General features: G+C 37.2%; 1 pseudogene; it reads right to left on the bottom strand.

Moving 5' to 3' along the window:
• Positions 1-19,731: 19,731 nt before the first annotated feature.
• On the bottom strand, positions 19,732-20,202 carry LOC129037463 (ADP-ribosylation factor-like protein 2-binding protein; annotated as a pseudogene).
• Between the last annotated feature and the right edge of the window lie 319 nt (positions 20,203-20,521).

Raw genomic sequence — 20,521 nt, 5'->3', positions numbered from 1 at the left:
GTGAAATATTTAAGAAAATTATATTACTAATGGAGGAGTTTAAAGAGACTGAAAGGGAGGTATGGTATATATACTATATATGAATTTATAAAATCAGGATAGTAACAGATTAGATAAATCAAAATTGAATTCCAAAAAATGTTCAAGTATTCTACAGAAAGGCAAGAAAGAGAAGAGACAAACCTAGAAAAAAATACCAAAAAGTGAAATGGCATATTTAAGTTCTAATATGTTAACAATGATATTAATGTAAGTGGTCTAAATACATTAGTTAAAATACATAGATTGGCAGGGTAGATAAAAAAAATCACCTCCATGTCCACTAACAAAAAAATAATCCAAGGACTTTCTGTATATAAGAAACTCACCTCAAATATAAAGATATAGTCAGGTTGAAATTAAAGGGGAAAAGATGAATCAAAAGAAAGCATATTAACATCAGATGTTAATATCAGATAAAGTAGGCTTCAGAACAAAGTAGTATTCCAGAGATAGACATTATATAATGATATCTTCCACAAACATTGATTATATAATCAGTCTTCCACAAAGACATAGGAATCGTAAATATGACACTGTACAATACCAAACAACAGAGTAACAAAATATGTGAAATAAAAACCAAAAGGAAAAGAGAGAGAGAGTGAGAACTGAACTAAAATGAGTACATAAATCCACAATTATAGTTGGGCTTTAACACCCTTTACTCAGCAATTTATATAAATAATAGAAAATCAGCCTATAGAAATGCCATAAAAACTATTTACAAACATAATGTAATAAATAGTTATAAAATATTTCACCCAAAATATTAGAATATACATTTTTTAGTGTACATGGAACATGTGCCAATGTAGAACATATCTAGGGTCTTAAAAATAATCTGAACAAATTTTGAAAAATTGAAATAATACATATTGCATTCTGTGACCAAGGAATCAAACTGGAAATGAATAATAGAAAAATATCAGGAACGTCTACAAACACTTGACAACTAAACCAAACAGGTCTAAAAAATTTCTATGGGTAAAAGAGAAAGCCTCAAGAAAAAATAAAAAACAATATTGAACTAATGAAAAGGAAAATGCTATGTATCAGAATGGTGAAATGTGGCAAAGTAGTGCTGAGAGGAAAATTTATAGCACAAAATACATACATATGAGATGAAGAAATATGATAAATCAGTAACCCAAGCTTCCATATCAGTAACCTAGAAAAAGAAGAGCCAAGTAAACCCAAAGTAGAAGGAAGAAAATAATAAGGATAAGAGCAGAAATAAATGAAACTGAAAATAGGAAAACAGAATGATAGAATATACGTTTGAAACAGAGAGTTAACTCTTAGAAACCATGATTGGCAAACCTCTAGCAAGAGTGACAAAGAAGAGAGAGAGAAAGAAAGAATACATTTTACTAAAATCAGGAATGAAACAGAAAATATCACTACAGACCTTGAGACATCAAAAATAACATGCGTATATTAGAAACATTTCTACAAAAATAAATTTGACAACTTAGAATAAATGGATGAACTTCTCAAAATATACAAACTGATACACATCACCCAGCATAAAATGGTAGTTTGAGGAGCCCTGTAACTATTAAGGAAATTAAATTTGTAAATAAAAATCTTCCAAAAAATTAAATTAATTCCAACAGCCACATGGTTTCTCTAGAGAATTCTACAAAACATTTAAAAGAGAATTAACACTGAATTCTATATAAATTCTTCCAGAAAATATAAGAGGGAATATTTTTCAATTCATATTATAAAGCTAGTGTTACCTTGATACCAATGACAGGCAAAGACAATATAAGAAAATGCTGTGTGTGTGTGTGTGTGTGTGTGTCTATGTGTGCATGTGTGTGACATATAGGGAAATATAATTGAGCAATACATAAAAAGAATACTATACCATTACCAACCTGGGTTTATTTCTTAAATGCAAGGTTGGTTTAATATTGAAAAATCTGTCCATTAGTATACTATATTAACCAGCTATAGAAAAAAAATTACCTGATAGAAGTATTTGACAAAATTTTTCATTTCTTAAAAATTTACAGAAATCCACAGCTAGAATTTTACTTAATATTAAAAGACTAAATGCTTTTCCCCTAAGATTAAGAACAAAAAAAGGATAACTGTTTTCATCACTCTTATTCAACATATAATTCTGGAACTTCTAACCAGTGCAATAGGCAAATAAAAGAAATGAAATACACACAGATGAAAACAAATATATAAAATTGTCCCCATTTTCAGATGGCATGGTTTTCCACACAAAATATCCAAATTATCTAAAAAAACTCCTAAAACTGACAATTGAATTTGTCACGGTATTAAGATACAACATAAGCTTCCAAAAATTTGTCTTATTTGTACATATTAGCAATGAACATGGGACATCAAAGGTAAAAATACAATGCTACTTACAATCATTAAAAAATTAAAATAGAGGTAAATCTAACAGAACATGTATGCTGAAAACTACAAAATACTGATGAAAAAATTCAAAGAAGAATTAAGTGGAGAAATCTATAGCATATTCGCCAATGAGAAGACTCAACATCAAGATGCCAATTTTTCCTAAACTAACATACAGATTTAACACAAATCCTATCAAAATCCCAGAAAAAAAATACAGACAATATCATTCTAAAATAAAAAGACAAAGGAACTGGAATGGCTTAAAAATATATAAAGTGGGAGAAACCAGTTTACCTGATTTCAAAACTTATTTATATGTCTATAGTAATACGACTCTGTGATACTGTCAGAGACAGAGACCAATGGAACACAACAGAAACCCAGAAATAGACCCACACAAATATGTCCAACTGGTTGCTGACAAAGGAGCAAATTGATTTCATTGAGGAAAGATTTTTTTAAAAATTTTTTAACAAATGGTGCAGGATATCATAAACACAAAAAAAGAACCTCAACTTCAGTCTTACACACTATACAAACATTAAGTTAAAATTGATCATGAGTTTCAGTGTAAAACAAAACTATATAACGCTTAAAAAATCGTAAGAGAAAATATTCAGGATCTAGAGAAAAGCAAAATATTCTTAGATCTGACATTGAAAGCATAATACATACGATGAAAAACTGACAAAGTAGACTTCAAAATTAAAAACTTTGTTCTGTGAAAAGTTCTACTAAGAAGATGAAAAGACAAGTTACAGCCTGGGAAAAAAACATTTGCTAACCATACCCCCGACAAAGAACTAGAACTACAGTATATAAAGATCTCTCAAAGGTCAGCAGTAAAAAACAAAACCAAACAGTCCGATTAGAAAAATGAGCAAAAGGCAAAAGAGAATGTACAGATGGCAAATAGGCACACAAAAAATATCATCAATGTCATTTGCTTTTAGGGAAACACAAATTAAAACCTAACATGTGAATACCTAATGGTATACCTAAACATAACAACACTAAATGCTGGTGAGGATGTCAAGAAACTGGATCATTCATACATCACTTGTGGAAATATTAAAGGGTACATCCATTTTGCAAAATGGTTTGTCAGTTTCTTAAATAACTACGCATGCAACTATCATATGACTTATTAATTGCATTTCTAGGCATTCGTCCCAGAGAAATGAAAACTGACGTTTACACAATAGCTTGTAAACGAATGTTTATATAAGGTTTATTTGTAATCATCAAAAATTGGAAACAACCCAGGTGTCTTTCAGTGAAAGGTTAAATAAACCATGATACATCCATACCATGTTATACTATCTACCAATAAAAAGGAACAAGCTATTAATACATGCAAGATCCCGATGATAGGTCTGTGTATTGTGTGGTTATGTTTATAAAGAGGCAACACGAGGGATCCTCTTGGTGATGGGAATGTTCCGCAACTTGATGGTATCAATGTTGGGATATCCTAGTTGGAATATTGTACTACAGTATTATAGAATGTTACCATTGAGAAAAACTGGTTAAAGCCTGCACAAGAGCTACCTACATTATTTATTAAAAGTAAATATTAATCTAAAATTATCTTAAAATAAATGGCTTAATTAAGAAAGAAAAAGTTATATTATTTTTTCTTATTTTTTATAGACTGGTATTTAAGTATACTTACATAAATCAAAAGATACACAGCCATCTTCCTCTATGACAAGTAGGAATTGACTCAGTACATATCTAACAATAACATTTATTTATCTTTGTTTTTGAGATGGAGTCTCACTCTATTGTCCAGGCAGGACTGCAGTGGCATGATCTGGCTCACTGCAACCTCCACCTCCAGGTTCAAGTGATTATCCTGCTTCAGCCTCCAGAGTAGCTGGGACTACAGGTGCCATCAACACGCCCGGCCAATTTTTTTATTTTTAGTAGAGATGAGGTTTCGCCATGTTGCCCAGGCTGGTCTCGAACTCCTGAGCTCAAGTGATCCTCCCGCCTTGGCCCCGCAAAGTGCTAGGATTACAGGTGGGAGCCACCGGACCCGGCCAATAACATTTAAAGCTCAGACACTTATTCATAAATCATTCACACAACTTAAGCAAATACTCCACAGCTGTGAGCCTATGTGCAAAAGCTCCAATCATGGAGTTGAGAGCTCAGCATAGTGCTTAGGAGAGATTTTAGCTTTCATAAAGACAGCTAAAAGTGAAGTCACAAATTTGACACTCAAATGTTAAACAAACAGAGCTTTGTAACTCTGAAGACATACCCTCTACCAAATATACTTGGCTACTGCCAACCTAAAATAATTAAGAATTCTAGGCCGGGTGCGGTGGCTTACGCCTGTAATCCCAGCACTTTGGGAGGCCAAGGCGGGCGGATCATGAGGTCAGGAGATGGATACCATCCTGGTTAACAGGGTGAAACCACGTCTCTACTAAAAATACAAAAAATTAGCTGGGTGCAGTGGCGGGCGCCTGTAGTCCCAGCTACTCGGGAGGCTGAGACAAGGGAATGGCGTGAACCCGGGAAGCAGAGCTTGCAGTGAGCCGAAATCGCGCCACTGCACTCCAGCCTGGGTGACAGAGCGAGACTCTGTCTCAGAAAAACAAAAAAAAAAACAACAAAAAAAGAATTCTATAGAAACATAGACAGTTTAATATATATGATTTTGACTTGAGTAGATTGGATCTGGATTATCAAAAGGTTGCTTTTAGATTTTTATTGTATAAAAACCATATTTATCTTTTGTGCTTTCTGGAAAGTTGAGGCCAGAAAGACAATTTATGCTAAAGGCTTTGCTATTGACTTTTTTTTTTTTTTTTTTTTCGCAAAAACAAGGTCTCACTCTGTTGTCCAGGCTGCAGTAGCGTGATCATGGCATCATGGCCTACTGCAACCTCTACCTCCTGCACTCGAGCGATCTTCCCACCTCAGCCTCCCGAGTATCTGGGACTACATGAGCATCCCACTAAGCCCGGCTAATTTTTTGTATTTTTAGTAGAGACGGGGTTTCACTATGTTGCCCAGGCTGGTCTCGACCTCCTGGGCTCAAGCAATCCACCTGCCTGGGCCTTCCACAGTACTCGGGTTACACGCATGAGCCACTGCACCTGGTCCTATTGACTCCTAAAGTCAAGTGGCTAGGTTTTCCTTGTGTTCATAATTTTGCTGACTCATTATTCAGACTGGCAGAATGATTTATGTGTAATGATTTTCTGTGAACATGCTTTTATAGTTACTTTCAGGCTCTTTTGAGTCACTGTTCACCAATGCAATCTATAATATTACGTGGTTAGATTCTCAAAGGAGTTCTCATTTTTGTTCTCAAATTTGAATATCCAGTGACAGAACTAACGGTTCTGGATCATATAGGACCGCAATAATGACTTATTGGCTCCTGTTGAGTTTATGTCAGCAGAAATTAAATGTTTTTAAACATTTAAGCTTCTCAAACTAGGTTGCATGTTTTCTAATACCTTGGTTTCCCACCCAATATCTTTCTTCTTCCAAGGTTGAGATCTGTGATTTGCTGCAACTAAATCTCATATCCTGTGTGCTGCAAAGAGCCTTTCTGGGCTCTGACAATTTGGGGATCCATCGGCTGTCACAATTTGTTGGCGTTACCTGCCCTTGAGTCCACCTGTCAATCACAAGCCATATCTCACACTACACTTCTCTCAGTCTTTTGGTTCCTGCTTGCTCTGTCACGAATGGCACCTTAGTCTTGACAGAAGCTGATTACCCCAGCCTAAGCAGGGTTATGCCTTGTTTAGGTGTTGAGTTGGGTTATGCAAATAAGGCATTGAATATTTTGAAATCAACTACATTTTAAAAAGGGAGGTTAAAGTATAATAAATCATAAAGTGGGATATTTATTTTGGAATGAGTGAAAGCTCAATAATTATTTGCTGACTGGTATATTTTCTACATTTTAGTATTGACCCAAGAGGTCAATTACATATAGGTCAAATTGTACAAATGAAGCACTGCAAATGAATGCAGCGATAATGCATACAGACTGGACAGGAAAAAAAGCTGGCATTTAACCAAACAAAGCTGTAACTTTTAATGACTTGTCTTTTTAACATGCTTCTCTGTCAATTACTGTCACAGAATCATATTAACATAAAGCAGTCTTTGTTTCTGATTTACTTTTTGTATTAAGGCCATGCATCTTTTGTCTTCGTTGCCTTGGCTTAAATGTGTGACTTCTAACATCATTTATGCATTATTGGAATCAATAAAATATTGAAACAATGGGGATTATGTTCTGGGTGTTTCTGTGATCATAATTTTTATCTTCAAAGTAAAAAATGCAGGTCACAGGATAATGAGATACCAAAAAACAAGAAACTTCTTTATTTCTATGGAGACTTATGCGATGATTTTATTTGAAATTGGCTGTTTCAAAGACATAATTTTGCAGTGTTTTGAACACAAAAGTGCTTTAAGTTAGATTCTTTCCTTTGATCATATTCTATCTGATCAGGGTATGTCAGCTAAACACTAAACTCCCTATGGGAGCTTGTTGTCACCATGGCAACCAGAGTGCAGTTTCCAGTATCTGTGTAATGAAGTTCTGACATGTTTTCAGCACAAGGTGCTAAGTGGAGGTTTGTTTCACTAATTAGGTGGCAAAAATAATCAATTCCTTCGTCATCAATGATTTCACAAATTATACAGTAGATAAACCTGAAAAATTTTCTTAACTAGTACTTTGTATCTTAGAGAAGTAAAATAATAAAGTCATTTCTAAATTTCTCTGGTTAACTAGTAGGATAATTATTGTATCCTGAGGATGAAATTAATACTATTCTAGTTCTTTAGAGGTTTATAATTGAATTTATACTATTCTAGTTCTTTAGGGGTTTATAATTGAGGTAAACTTATGAGATACGTAAACCCAAAAATAGGTTGCTATGAAATTTTTCTAAATAGAATATGGACCAAGGTCTCTTAATTCAGAGCAAGTAGGAAGAACTACATAACAATTCCTAAATACGGACACCCTTAGTTCAGGGACTTACAAGTGACCAGGATTGTTGAGATAGTGGGTTTTCCTTAAATGAAGGGTCAACCGTTCCCTAGAACAATTGGAAGAGTTGCCCTTTCCACTCGCCTCTCCATGGTCCTCAATAATGAAAACTTCTTTATTCTACAGTTAATCAGAACCCTCCACTCTTTTCCCCTTTGTCTACTCCTGGCCCTTTCTCAAACCCTGTTTTCATAAATGCACAGGGTTCATGATTGAGAAAAAAATCAAAGGGAAGCCTAGTGATAATTACTTTGTCTAAGACTCAAGGAGCGACATGTTCACTTTTTGATCAAGGATGTACACTTAGGCCAAAACCTTCTTTGAGTCTTTGTTTCTACTTTAGCCTGGGCTAGGGGAGGAGAAAGACTGTTCTCAGGATATACGCTGAGATGTAACCCTGAGATATATTTATGAAGCACCTAATATAGCACCTAGCACATAATATGTAAAGAATAATGGGTATCTATTGTTCAAAATAATAGTGATCATGGTGAAGTTAATACAGTGTGGGCTATATATGCTGCCATAATATGGGATAGGCTGTGCATAGTGAAATAATCTAGGACAGACCATGCATGGTCAAATAATGTGGGGAAGACTATACGTTGTTCAGGAATTCAGGGAAGGAAAATATTATGTCATAATGAATTGATTGTATTCATTGATATAAGAAAGAATGGCATTTTAGTGAGCAGAAGAGAGTTTAGAAGGATATTCTTTTTTATTTTATTTTATTTTATTATTATTACACTTTAAGTTTTAGGGTACATGTGCACAATGTGCAGGTTAGTTACATATGTATACATGTGCCATGCTGAGTGCTGCACCAATTAACTCGTCATTTAGCATTAGGTATATCTCCTAATGTTATCCCTCCCCCCTCCCTCCACCCCACAACAGTCCCTAGAGTGTGTTGTTCCCCTTCCTGTGTCCATGTGTTCTCATTGTTCAATTCCCACCTATGAGTGAGAATATGCGGTGTTTGGTTTTTTGTCCTTGTGATAGTTTACTGAGAATGATGATTTCCAATTTCATCCATGTCCCTACAAAGGACATGAACTCATCATTCTTATGGCTGCATAGTATTCCATGGTGTATATGTGCCACATTTTCTTAATCCAGTCTATCATTGTTGGACATTTGGGTTGGTTCCAAGTCTTTGCTATTGTGAATAGTGCCACAATAAACATACCTGTGCACGTGTCTTTATAGCAGCATGATTTGTATTCCTTTGGGTATATACCCAGTAATGGGATGGCTGGGTCAAATGGTATTTCTAGTTCTAGATCCCTGAGGAATCGCCACACTGACTTCCACAATGGTTGAACTAATTTACATTCCCACCAACGGTGTAAAAGTGTTCTGATTTCTCCACATCCTCTCCAGCATCTGTTGTTTCCTGACTTTTTAATGATTGCCATTCTAACTGGTGTGAGATGGTATCTCATTGTGGTTTTGATTTGCATTTCTCTGATGGCCAGTGATGGTGAGCATTTTTTCATGTGTTTTTTGGCTGCATAAATGTCTTCTTTTGAGAAGTGTCTGTTCATGTCCTTTGCCCACTTTTTGATGGGGTTGTTTGTTTTTTTCTTGTAAATTTGTTTGAGTTCATTGTAGATTCTGGATATTAGCCCTTTGTCAGGCTGTGAAAATTTTCTCCCATTTTGTAGGCTGCCTGTTCACTCTGATGGTAGTTTCTTTTGCTGTGCAGAAGCTCTTTAGTTTCATTAGATCCTATTTGTCAATTTTGGCTTTTGTTGCCATTTCTTTTGGTGTTTTAGACATGAAATCCTTGCCCATGCCTATGTGCGGAATGGTAATGCCTAGGTTTTCTTCTAGGGTTTTTATGGTTGTAGGTCTAACATTTAAGTCTTTAATCCATCTTGAATTGATTTTTGTGTAAGGTGTAAGGAAGGGATCCAGTTTCAGCTTTCTACATATGGCTAGCCAGTTTTCCCAGCACCATTTATTAAATAGGGAATCCTTTCCCCATTGCTTGTTTTTCTCAGGTTTGTCAAAGATCAGATGGTGCTAGATATGCGGCATTATTTCTGAGAGCTCTGTTCTGTTCCATTGATCTATATCTCTGTTTTGATACCAGTACCATGCTGTTTTGGTTACGGTAGCCTTGTAGTATAGTTTGAAGTCAGGTAGTGTGGTGTCTCCAACTTTGTTCTTTTGGCTTAGGATTGACTTGGCGATGCAGGCTATTTTTTGGTTCCATATGAACTTTAAAGTAGTTTTTTCCAATTCTGTGAAGAAAGTCATTGGTAGCTTGATGGGGATGGCCTTGAATCTGTAAATTACCTTGGGCAGTATGGCCATTTTCACGATATTGATTCTTCCTACCCATGAGCATGGAATATTCTTCCATTTGTTTGTATCCTCTTTTATTTCCTTGAGCAGTGGTTTGTAGTTCTCCTTGAAGAGGTCCTTCACGTCCCTTGTAAGTTGGATTCCTAAGTATTTTATTCTCTTTGAAGCAATTATGAATGGGATTTCACTCATGATTTGGCTCTCTGTTTTTCTGTTGTTGGTGTATAAGAATGCTTGTGATTTTTGTGCATTGACTTTGTATCCTGAGACTTTACTGAAGTTGCTTATCAGCTTAAGGAGATTTTGTCCTGAGACAATGGGGTTTTCTAGATATACAATCATGTCATCTGCAAACAGGGACAATTCGACTTCCTCTTTTGCTAATTGAATATCCATTATTTCCTTCTCCTGCCTAAGTGCCCTGGCCAGAACTTCCAACACTATGTTGAATAGGAGTGCTGAGAGAGGGCATCCCTGTCTTATGCCAGTTTTCAAAGGGAATGCTTCCAGTTTTTGCCCATTCAGTATGATATTGGCTGTGGGTTTGTCATAGATAGCTCTTATTATTTTGAGATACATCCCATCAATACCTAATTTATTGAGAGTTTTTAGCATGAAGGGTTGTTGAATTTTGTCAAAGGCCTTTTCTGCATCTATTGAAATAATCATGTGGTTTGTGTCTCTGGTTCTGTTTATATGCTGGATTACATTTATTGATTTGCATATATTGATCCAGCCTTGCATCCCAGGGATGAAGCCCACTTGATCATGGTGGATAAGCTTTTTGATGTGCTACTGGATTCGGTTTGCCAGTATTTTATTGAGGATTTTTGCATCAATGTTCATCAAGGATATTGGTCTAAAATTCTCTTTTTTGGTTGTGTCTCTGCCTGGCTTTGGTATCAGGATGATGCTGGCCTCATAAAATGAGTTAGGGAGGATTCCCTCTTTTTCTATTGATTGGAATAGTTTCAGAAGGAATGGTACCAGTTCCTCCTTGTACCTCTGGTAGAATTCGGCTGTGAATCCATCTGGTCCTGGACTCTTTGGTTGGTAAGCTATTGATTATTGCCACAATTTCAGAGCCTGTTATTGGTCTATTCAGAGATTCAACTTCTTCCTGGTTTAGTCTTAGGAGGGTGTATGTGTCGAGGAATTTATCCATTTCTTCTAGATTTTCTAGTTTATTTGTATAGAGGTGTTTGTAGTATTCTCTGAAGGTAGTTTGTATTTCTGTGGGATCGGTTGTGGTATCCCCTTTATCATTTTTTATTGCATCTATTTGATTCTTCTCTCTTTTCTTCTTTATTAGTCTTGCTAGCGGTCTATCAATTTTGTTGATCTTTTCAAAAAACCAGCTACTGGATTCATTAATTTTTTGAAGGGTTTTTTGTGTCTCTGTTTCCTTCAGTTCTGCTCTGATTTTAGTTATTTCTTGCCTTCTGCTAGCTTTTGAATGTGTTTTCTCTTGCTTTTCTAGTTCTTTTAATTGTGATGTTAGGGTGTCAATTTTGGATCTTTCCTGCTTTCTCTTGGGCATTTAGTGCTATAAATTTCCCTCTACACACTGCTTTGAAAGTGTCCCAGAGATTCTGGTATGTTGTGTCTTTGTTCTCATTGGTTTCAAAGAACATCTTTATTTCTGCCTTCATTTCGTTATGTACCCAGTAGTCATTCAGGAGCAGGTTGTTCAGTTTCCATGTAGTTGAGCAGTTTTGAGTGAGATTCTTAATCCTGAGTTCTAGTTTGATTGCACTGTGATCTGAGAAATAGTTTGTTATAATTTCTGTTCTTCTACATTTGCTGAGGGGTGCTTTACTTCCAAGTATGTGGTCAATTTTTGAATAGGTGTGGCGTGGTGCTGAAAAAGATGTATATTCTGTTGATTTGGGGTGGAGAGTTCTGTAGATGTCTATTAGGTCCGCTTGGTGCAGAGCTGAGTTCAATTCCTGGGTATCCTTGTTTACTTTCTGTCTCATAGATCTGTCTAATGTTGACAGTGGGGTGTTAAAGTCTCCCATTATTATTGTGTGAGAGTCTAAGTCTTTTTGTAGGTCACTCAGGACTTGCTTTATGAATCTGGGTGCTCCTGTATTGGGTGCATATATATTTAGGATAGTTAGTTCTTCTTGTTGAATTGATCCCTTTACTATTATGTAATGGCCTTGTTTGTCTCTTTTGATCTTTTTTGGTTTAAAGTCTGTTTTATCAGAGACTAGGATTGCAACCCCTGCCTTTTTTTGTTTTCCGTTTGCTTGGTAGATCTTCCTCCATCCTTTTATTTTGAGCCTATGTGTGTCTCTGCATGTGAGATGGGTTTCCTGAATACAGCACACTGATGAGTCTTGACTCTTTATCCAATTTGCCAGTCTATGTCTTTAATTGGAGCATTTAGCCCATTTACATTTAAAGTTAATATTGTTATGTGTGAATTTGATCCTGTCATTATGATGTTAGCTGGTTATTTTGCTGGTTAGTTGATGCAGTTTCTTCCTAGCCTCGATGGTCTTTACAATTTGGCATGATTTTGCAGTGGCTTGTACCGGTTGTTCCTTTCCATGTTTAGTGCTTCCTTCAGGAGCCCTTTTCGGGCAGGCCTGGTGGTGACAAAATCTCTCAGCATTTGCTTGTCTGTAAAGGATTTTATTTCTCCTTCACTTATGAAGCTTAGTTTGGCTGGATATGAAATTCTGGGTTGAAAATTCTTTTCTTGAAGAATGTTGAATATTGGCCCCCTCTCTCTTCTGGCTTGCAGAGTTTCTGCCGAGAGATCTGCTGTTAGTCTGATGGGCTTCCCTTTGTTTGTAACCCGACCTTTCTCTCTGGCTGCCCTTAACATTTTTTCCTTCATTTCAACTTTGGTGAATCTGACAATTATGTGTCTTGGAGTTGCTCTTCTCGAGGAGTATCTTTGTGGCGTTGTCTGTATTTCCCGAATCTGAATGTTGGCCTGCCTTGCTAGATTGGGGAAGTTCTCCTGGATAATATCCTGCAGAGTGTTTTCCAACTTGGTTCCATTCTCCCCGTCACTTTCAGGTACACCAATTAGATGTAGATTTGGTCTTTTCATATAGTCCCATATTTCTTGGAGGCTTTGTTCGTTTCTTTTTATTCTTTTTTCTCTAAACTTCCCTTCTCACTTCATTTCATTCATTTCATCTTCCATCACTGATACCCTTTCTTCCATTTGATTGCATCGGCTCCTGAGGCTTCTGCATTCTTCACGTAGTTCTCGAGCCTTGGCTTTCAGCTCCATCAGCTCCTTTGAGCACTTCTCTGTATTGGTTATTCTAGGTATACATTCGTCTAAATTTTTTTCAAAGTTTTTAACTTCTTTGCCTTTGGTTTGAATTTCCTCCTGTAGCTCGGAGTAGTTTGATCGTCTGAAGCCTTCTTCTCTCAACTCGTCAAAGTCATTCTCCCTCCAGCTTTGTTCTGTTGCTGGTGAGGAGCTGCGTTCCTTTGGAGGAGGAGAGGCACTCTGCTTTTTAGAGTTTCCAGTTTTTCTGCTCTGTTTTTTCCCCATCTTTGTGGTTTTATCTACTTTTGGTCTTTGATGATGGTGATGTACAGATGGGTTTTTGGTGTGGATGTCCTTTCTGTTTGTTAGTTTTCCTTCTAACAGACAGGACCCTCAGCTGCAGGTCTGTTGGAGTTTGCTAGAGGTCCACTCCAGACCCTGTTTGCCTGGTTAACAGCAGCGGTGGCTGCAGAACAGCGGATTTTCATGAACCGCGAATGCTCCTGTCTGATTGTTCCTCTGGAAGTTTTGTCTCAGAGGAGTACCCGGCCATGTGAGGCGACAGTCTGCCCCTACTGGGGGGTGCCTCCCAGTTAGGCTGCTCAGGGGTCAGGGGTCTGGGACCCACTTGAGGAGGCAGTCTGCCCGTTCTCAGATCTCCAGCTGGGTGCTGGGAGAACCACTGGTCTCTTCAAAGCTCAGATGGAAATGCAGAAATCACCCGTCTTCTGCGCCGCTTACGCTGGGAGCTGTAGACCAGAGGTGTTCCTATTCGACCATCTTGGCTGCCCCTTGAGAAAGGGGATGTGGGGTAACCGGGCCAGTCTGCCCTTCCCTTGTACTTGGACAGTCTCCTCCCTGCAGAGAATCTGCATCTCCAGCTACCCATCCGCCACTACCATATCCCTAAAGTTCAGAGAGGCTGAAGTGGAGAGGTCTAGGCTTCCTTCCCGGCTCCTCCCACATTGCAGCCCAGCTGTGAGCAGAGAGCAGGCATCAGACACTGAGGCCATAAGATTATCATGACCTAGGAAATTAGAAACAGGGAATGAACAATGTTTGTATGAAGGACAATGTCAAGTAAAGTGGCAATATGGTTGATCTGGGAGGTCATATGTGAGGTGGTTTAGGTCATTTTCTTTACTCTCACAGAGGAGGGTGAGATGCAAAGATAATCTTATAATATTTTCCATCTCAGGGCTGACTAAGCTGTTCTTGCTATCTAAGTGCATGACAGCCCCTTGTATTACTTCCTGGTGGTCTTACACGGAGATATGGGCTTGGATAAAGTGGATGAGCTTACCAAATACAAGAGAATCTTTTTTTTTTTTTTTGGTCAAAGTATATTCTCCAGGACAGCCTACGTGGTCCACCAGTGACCCTGAGTCTAGATTCTCTTCACATGGTCTCTTCAATAAGCGAGGGTCTGCGAGTTATTTTCAATGTTTCAAATGCCTAATGGAGACCATATATTACCTACTCTCAGTTTATATCTGCATACCAAATTAAACTGAAATCCAACAATTTTTCACTCTAGCTCTTGCTGATCTGTGGTAATTATGCAGTCACATGTGTCTTCATGGTTCAGAAATTCTTAATACATATGGTTTGACAGATATTTTACAAAAGCTCAGGGTCCGTGATTAATATGGATTGGATGTGTGTCTCTGCCCGAATCTCATATTAAAATGCAGTCTCCAACACTGGAGACTGGACCTGGGGGAGGTGATGGGATCATGGGGGGAGGTGACTGGATCATGAGGGAAGGTTTCTCATGAATGGTTTAGCACAGTCCCTCTTGGTGCTGTCCTCATGATAGTGAGTGAGTTCTCTTGAGATCTAGTCATTAAGTGTGTAGCACCTCCCTCCTCACTCTTATGCTCCTGCTCTGGCCATGGGATGTGCCTGCTCTCCCTTTGCCTTCCACCATGATTACAAATTTCCTGAGGCCTCTCCAGAAGCTGAGCAGATCCCAGTATCATGCTTCCTGTACAGCCTGCAGAACCATGAGCTAGTTAAACTCCTTTTCTTTATTAATTACCCATTCTCAGGTATTTCTTTATAGCAATGTGAGAATGGACTAATACAATGATGTAGAAAAGGAAATAAAAGAGAATTACAGTGGTAAAATTTGGAGAATTACCGATTTGTTCATTCCCTCATTCATTCCACAGAAAATTAGTTGAACCACTACTGTGTGCCAGGCACTTTTCCCCACATTGTGGACACAAATATGAATACAGTAAAGGGTTATTCTAATAATAAGCTTCGAGTCATTCTTTTAAGAAAAAAATGACTCTCATTAGTATACCTTAGAATCATTCAGCATTATCCATATTTGCCAAAGCTGAGACTGCCTTGGGTTTATCTCTGAAGAGAAAAGAAAAAAATTCATTGAAAACAAGGTGTCAATAGTTGTTCTTTTCAGGCAGTATTAAGAAGTATTAAGATTGAGTATTAAGAAAATACATAAGTGCTAACTCTCCATTAAGTAAGCCACTCATTGTCTGGGTGGAGAGTTAGCTCTTGTTTATTTTCAATAAAATTACCTCCAAAAGAAACTCAACCAGATAGAAACAACTCATTTTATTTGATAAAATAATGAAAGAATTCACAAATTATTATGGGTGTGTGTTGTCCCTGCTTCTGTATTTCTGCGCCTCACAGCTGTATTAATATGGTTACTCTAATAAAAGAAACAGATGTTGGCTGGGAAAGCAAGGCTACAAAAGCCACACAGACAATTGCATAATTAGCCTTCAACTATGTATTGTACCTTGTTGAAAGCAGTGGCATGAACCTATAGGAATCTATTAATACAATAGAGATCAGCAAATCCCACAGGTTTGTGAAACCCTCCGTTTTCTCCTGTGCTTTGTCTTCTCTCCTTTGATCAAAATTAGTGTGACAAGTACTTAGACATGAACTTTTTAAAATACCTTTTATCATTTCAATTAATCTGCCTAAATTAAGGAGCAAGTTTTCCAATTTTCAGAAATTTAATTGCCTATAGTTACTGTTCTAAAGTGGCAAAACACAAGGGGACATTGAACTGCTGCTACTTTACATAGCATAAAAAGGCATTTTGATAGATTCCTAGTCTTCCCCAGGTCACCATGCCATTGCATTTCCCAAAGAGCTGAGTATGAGTTAGAATGCTTTCAACAACCACTATTACAAAACCCTATCAACAGTGGCTTCAATATTAAAGGCAGTCATTCACCTTAGATAACAAGAGGTCTGGGGGTATATGGATCCAAGGTTAACTCAGTAGCAGTTGTTGGTGCAGCATCTCTGGTTCTCTTGTTCCTTCCTTCATGGCTAGAGGATGGTGGCAGCATTGTTCTGCCTCAGGTCTTTATAGGTAAGAATCTTACACAGGAAGCAAAACAGGTGAATAAAAAAGGTTTTATTGGTGTGACTCTTTTCAAGGAGGAAAATCTTTCTCTGGCACATACAATGAATTTAGAGTACTTTGTATTGGCAAGAATTGAATCACCTGTGCATTCTAAGACCAATTGCAGGTAAGGGAAATATCATTTTAATGATTTGCTTAGACCACTTATAAGTCATTCCTCATAGCTAGGCACATGGCTGCTCAAACAAAATTAGATAGTTAGCAAGGAAGAAAGGTTGGCTATTGTGTAGGCACTTTAGAATACCTACTAGAGGGCTCTGATGTAAACACAGGTCTTTCCTTAATTGTTATAGCTTTACTTCTTTACTAATGTGCTACACCATTAGCAACTTATGATTGTACAGTTTCAAATTTTCACAAGGGGTTAACATTCAGTTTATCTTATTTGTTCTTCCAAGCCACCCAGTGGAGAAAGTAGAAGTGGGTATAATTTCCAGTATTTCACTGATATGCAGAAGTTCCTAGGTGAAGGAACTTGCCCAGGGTTGCACAGCTTAAAAAATGTAATCTGGATTTTAATGTCTTCTTACTGCAATCTGATGCTCCTTTTAAAAAATATTCCACTGTAGTCTTTTGTAGCAATGAAAGTCACTTTGTCTTCCTCCTTGGCCATGCTTGTGAATAGCAGAGGAAGTCCTTGACTTTCTCTTCACCTCATGCTACAGGACTGTTATGAAATTAGAAAGAAGGAGGTTTGTAATCCCATAAGACCATGTGTCCTTCATTAATTAATTCAAGAATAATTTATTAAGTATCACCTCTACCAAGCACTGTAGTAAGTTATGAGGATAATAGAAGACAAGACATTCATGGTTACTGAAACTTAGAATCTGAGAAAAGTGATCAAACATGGGACAATCAATCACATTAAAGTCTGAGACATGATTTGAAGGGGAAGTATAGGGTTTGTTGAAAGTACTTAGTCAAAGCATCAAGTCCGATCAATGGGAAAGGTGGTTAGAAAAAATTTCCAGAAGAATTGCTATTTAATCGGAAACTCTGAAGATCACAAAGAGGGAAAAGAGAGTGATCAATATGCAGTAATTGCTCAATAAATGTTTTTGAGTGTCTTTACAAAAACACCCTTATTGAGATATAATTCACATAGCATACAATTCACCCATTTAAAGTGTATGCTTTAATGGATTCTAGTATATTCTGAGGGTTGTGTGTCCATGAACAAAATTGATTCTAGAACATTTTTATTACTACAGAAAGAAACCACATATCCCCTACCCATTACCCGACCAAAATCCTCGTATATCCACCCCACTAATCTATTTACTGTCTCTATAAATTTGTTTATTCTAGACATTCCATAGAAAGAAATTATAACATATGTAGTTTCTTTGTAACTTTATCCTTTTAACTAGCATGTTTTCAAAGTTAATTTGTGTTGAAGCATGCAACATTACTTCATTCCTTTTTATTGCCAAATACTATTCCATTTTATGGATATAACACATTTTATTTATTCACTCATCATTTGATGGGCATTTGGGTTGTTCCCATTTGTTTAGTTATTATAAATAATGCTGCTATGAACATTCATGTGTAAGGTTTTTTTTTTTTGTGGACATATGCTTTCACCTATACCTGTGAGTGAAATTACTGCATCAATGTTTAACATTTTGAGAAACTGCCAGGCTGTTTTTCAAAGGAACTGCACCATTTTACATTCTCACCAACAATGTATGATGGTTTAATATCCTTACCAACACTTTCTATTTGTCCTTTGTTTTGATTATAACCATCCTAGTGTGTGCAAAGTGATATCTCATTATGGGTTTCATTTTAATTTTCTTGGTGGCTAATAAAGTTGAGAATCTTTTCATGTGCTTATTGGTTAGTTGCATATCTTTTTTGTCCTTCATGGTGCAAAAGTATTTAATCAACACATCACTACAGAAAAACACATAGCTTGTAGCTCATTGATGTGAAAAGTCAGTACAGATCCTTGCTTTTACTTTTAGAAACTCAAAGAATTGGGAATTAAGCTGCTCCTTTTTTTTTCTAGATATGTGACATATCTGTTTTCTTGTAAGTAATATTCTACCAAACATCGTACTAAACCAAAGCAGACAGATGACCAGTAAAGCTATTTACTACCTTCTCCTCATATTGAGCTCAATCAGTGGAATACTATCTTGGTAGAAGAGATTTTTATAGGAAGAAGAAATTATAGTGTCTGTACCTACCCCAACAGTGAAACTAACAAACTGGTTTATACAGAAAGGATTTTCTGCAAATATGCACAGACACATTTAACATGGTATAGGAACAGGGTACCTTTTAGTCTGTCTCCAACACACAGCATACATTCATTGGTGCACAGTAAAATAGGAGCAAAGGACAATGTAGGAAGCATTTTTGCCTTCATAGCACTAAAGAGTACAAAGCACATAGCATATAATACTTTGATCTTTGAATAATCATGAAAATTCCAAGATGATAGCCACTAGGTAAGCTTGAGTATTCATCTCTCTCTCTCTCTCTGTCTCTCTGTCTCTCTCTCTCTCTCTCTCTCTATATATATATATATATATATATATATATTTTAAATAATGCTTAAGATAGACTTCTAGAAACAGTGATACTACATCAGGACCAGAAGAAGACATAGTGACACAATGACTGCAAATGTTAAGACTAGTAGTTGACTTTCACATGAGTTTTAGGTAAAGGTCATCTCTTTCATCAGTTGATTCCTAAAGCCAAGACAAGCTGTCATCATAGAAGATTCCGAAATATCAAGACAGGCAGCTGGCTTGACTAACACGCTAGGTAAATATAAAAAACCCATTGAGACTGAAGGACTGAAATTCTGAACCATGTACAAAAGAGCTGTGAGTGCGCAAAAAGATTCATGCAAAGCTCCTGGGACAAAAAGGGCTCCTCATGGTGGGTTATTCCATGCTGTTAACACACCAACATGTATGCTGGGCCAGGGGCCCTCCGGGTGAAATGCTTAATGTGGGCTTTCTTCAGAGGGGTCTGACTCAGAAGCATCTGAGAGCAGTGTTTACTTGGGGAGGAGAGGAGTATTAGGGTTCCTAAACACTTCAGGAGGCGTACTAAGGTTAATGAATACAAGACGGTGTTTCAGGAGAAATATGTCCAGGAGGGTTAGGTCATTTTGGTTTTGGCCCATCAATACATAACGTGAGGGAATAGTTGCAGAACACAGTAAGTCTTTCCAAAATATTTTCTTAAGTCATTATTAGCTGAGCCTATTGGCCTTTTGGGCTGGTGACATCCAGAATGATCTCATTCATTGTCTGGAGGTAGGACCTAGTGCTTCAGATCATTCTGGGAAGCTAACATAGAAGATGATTTACACAATGAAGTCACCAGTAAACCACTGCTTAAGTCCAATCCTAGCCTTGTTTTTCTTCTTTGTAGTCCAGAAATCATTCTTTAAATGCTATCAAACCTGCAAATGTGAACAGTATGTCAAATATGTCACCAACTACTTCATCTTTATGGTGCTGTAATGTCGTAAAGGCTGCCATGTTAAATCCAAGCATCTGCCCCAGCAGCTGGTCTTTAAGAAATATATTCATTAAAAGAAGGCATGTAGATGAGTTTATTCTCTAACGTGTCTTCAAATTCCTGACAGTATCTGTCCAAGAAATTTCTCTGTAATAACTACAACTCATTATCTACCATAATGTAGTATAAATATCCAGCTACAGCATAAAATTGTGCAGCAGAGATGCAGGAGAAAGACAGTAAGAAGTTATCCTCCTCTAAAGTGTTCATCCTCCCTCTGGAGCAGGACTTTCGGTCTCCTATCCCACCTGCGACCCAACGGATGGCTCTGTGTGTTGCTGCGGCTGCCTCTGTACAACCCTGCTTTGGATGACTGTCTATCAAATTCTTTGCCATTTTTAAATTGGGCTATTTATCTTTTTATTATATACTTGTAAGAATTCTTTATCTATTCTTGGTGTAAGTCCCTCATCATATATATTATTTACACAAAATTTCTACTACGTTGAATTCTTTTTACCTTCTTACTGGTGTCATTTGAAGCAAAAGAAAAAAAGGTTTCAGCCAGGCGCGGTGGCTCACGCCTGTA

Source organism: Pongo pygmaeus, chromosome 4 (assembly GCF_028885625.2).
Source record: "Pongo pygmaeus isolate AG05252 chromosome 4, NHGRI_mPonPyg2-v2.0_pri, whole genome shotgun sequence".
Classification (NCBI taxonomy): Eukaryota; Metazoa; Chordata; class Mammalia; order Primates; family Hominidae; genus Pongo; species Pongo pygmaeus.
The sequence above is the reverse complement of the archived record's forward strand: the minus strand, read 5'-3'. Positions and strand labels throughout refer to the sequence as shown.